Source organism: Oncorhynchus tshawytscha, unplaced genomic scaffold (genome assembly GCF_018296145.1).
Source record: "Oncorhynchus tshawytscha isolate Ot180627B unplaced genomic scaffold, Otsh_v2.0 Un_contig_20678_pilon_pilon, whole genome shotgun sequence".
Lineage (NCBI taxonomy): Eukaryota > Metazoa > Chordata > Actinopteri > Salmoniformes > Salmonidae > Oncorhynchus > Oncorhynchus tshawytscha.
In genome coordinates, this window is record NW_024606481.1 from 6,143 (window position 1) to 8,841 (window position 2,699).

Sequence of the window (2,699 nt, forward strand, 5' to 3'; positions counted from 1 at the left end):
TTACAAGTAGTTAGGATGTGGTTTAACTTCCTGGTCTCTTTCAATTAGGATAAAAGCATTTGCTAAATAACTAGGCCTACATGATGACTTGGTTTATCAAGTTGATTTGTGTAACAGCCATCAACTACATGAATAAGGGCAAGAACCCCACACTTCTCCCCTGCTATCCATGAGCCAGTGTTTATGACTGTAATAGCTGACACAGTCAACAAACCATCACACCAGGGAAAACTATGATATACAAATGTTGATTAGGTTCAGAACATGGATAGTGTCATTCTGTCACACCCACAACATTCTCTCTGTCTCCTTCTTTACAGTGCTCTGAACCATGCCACATGGAAGTGGGCACATAATTCTACATTGTTGTGATTTGTGTCCCCATCTCACCATTCTTGCTGGAGGGTGAAAATAATGATAATACTGATGCCACTAATGAAATGTATTTTATGTCAGAATGTCAACAGTTACATCCATGAGTGAGTGTGTAACATCATTATGAAGACTTTTACACTCTGACAATCCCTCACTGCCACCATACATGTTTTTAATTGCAAACTTGAAACACCACAAATGTCCTTTTTATTCCTCTTCTCTTATCAAATTGCCCTTATGTACAACATTACCTTCATACACTAACAAAAATCATTATAATTTGATGTTCCAATAGTAAAACATTGTAAAATCTATCCTAATATACATTTACTTAATATGTTTATTTCATAAGGCAAATCAAACTATCATAACATTAACTAAAATAATATTGCATTATGTGTTTTAAGGTAGATAATACATCATGTGGTTCTCTTTGACCTTCCATCCCTCTCCTGTTGCAGCATCATGGCTGGTCCTCTTCATCCAGACCCACACTGACCTAAGAAAACAAACACGACAATACAAAGACTCACTGGAATTAGTTCATGAACACCTTCATTTCCATACTGTCAAAACCTAACACACTGTACAAGGGACTCTGAACAACAGACTTAACATGAGGGACATTTTCAAAACTGACGCAAAAAATGTGCTTACCTTCTTCAGGGCTTCCAAGTTCAACTGTTTTCCAAAAAACCTTGGATGAAGTTCATGTTCTTCGCAAACTCTTTTCTTATCTAAAAGATATGATCAAAGCAAGACATCTTCCTATTTTAATCAAGCAATTCAGTTGTTTAAAATTATCAATATAAACTTGAGATCATATGAGAAGAGTGAAATGAGTGAGCATGACGTTGATTTCTGATGTGGGAGATGTAGGACTACTGTACCTGCTCCAACATCTGTTCCTTTACCACTGGGTCATTGAGGTCAGCTCCTGAGTTAGATTTCAGAGACATCCTTACAATGGTCTGCTTCATTCTCTTTTCTAGATGAGACATGCAAAGGAAATTCAGCTTATTTACAAAAAAAAGGTACCTTTTCTTTCAAGGTCCTTTGAAGAATGTGAATTACTTTGGAACTTAGAATGGAACTATTATCCACATGAACACACATTTGCATTAATCCCTAGTGAGAGTGGCGAGAGAAAGTTGGCATCTGACAGTGGATTAGACAACACGAAGCATCGCTGTGTCCAGCATCTGACAGTAATTGTTAATGTGGGACCCTACTGGTGCTATAATGCCATCCCTGCACCTGTCTTACAGATATAAACCCCAATAAGATGGCAGTCTTGTGGCCTGTCCTGTCTAGTGGTAATGCCACAGCCTCTGGAACATGTAAGGTGTCACCGTAGATTTGAATCTGCCCTAGTGCCTTTTGATGCAACCTCTGTCTATCTTAACAGACTGTCATCCTCTGTTTATAAAACATATATACATAAAATTAAAAAAGATTATAGTCTTACTTCCAGGTCAAAGGAAAGATCTCTTCAGAGAGCAGTCTCTTGTCCAGTGAGGAGTGTTCAGTCTGTCCATGGCCCTTACAGGTCAGAGAGCAGCAGTTACTGCCACCCAGTTGAGGCTGATTGGCTGTGCTCAATATAACAATATCAGATTGATTTATACTAAAGCATTAAGGATATAGTATTGTTAGGTTCTAATTTTCAGAGTATGAACTCAACGGACACTATGAAAGCTTAAACAAGTTTATTCTTCCCAGAGCCTCAATACAGCTGCATTAGCCGACATTCACACAAGCAATGCTATTTAACTATGCTGAGTCTCTTCCTACACATCTGAAAATACAATAAACAAGTCAGGAGTAGGTTCTCTTGGATTGAACACAGTTCTCTATTGAGGGCATTTGGTCAACAAACACTCCAACATAACCAATGAAAATCTTCCAAGGAAAAACATACATCTTCGCCAGATGAAACAAGAACACATTAGGATTATCTTTAAACTACAACAAAAAGTCATGGGATTGTCACCATCTTAGTGGTTCTTCCTGGATAGCTCCTCTCTCTCGGTGGCCATCTTCCAGAGATAGTTTCCCCCCTCTGCTGGTTCCATTCTCTCTCTTATAGGGGAAGGAGAGTATGTCATTAGTACCGTCAGCTGTGCTTAATTGCCTCTGCTTACCTTGTCTCCCATGCCTTGTTGGGCTACTATCCATGAGCCCAGCCTGCCCTCTGGTGGTCCTTCCACAGTCAATTTAGGCTAGAGATCACTGAACACCTCTCAAATAATAAGGTTACATTATGACCATTTTAATCACTCAATTCACTTTCTATGAAGAATGAAATTCCACACTGAACAAAC

The 2,699-nt window shown here is 38.8% G+C and overlaps 1 long non-coding RNA gene across 2 annotated transcripts; it reads right to left on the minus strand.

Moving 5' to 3' along the window:
- Positions 1-440: 440 nt before the first annotated feature.
- On the minus strand, positions 441-2,407 carry LOC112217267. Of its 2 annotated transcripts, XR_006080975.1 has the most exons (5): positions 2,369-2,407; positions 1,844-1,917; positions 1,266-1,363; positions 1,033-1,112; positions 441-874 (listed from the first exon to the last, which is right to left on the minus strand). It is a non-coding gene; the product is annotated as an uncharacterized LOC112217267 (long non-coding RNA). The 2 variants fall into 2 exon arrangements; XR_002948454.1 differs by having other exon boundaries at positions 1,844-2,401.
- Between the last annotated feature and the right edge of the window lie 292 nt (positions 2,408-2,699).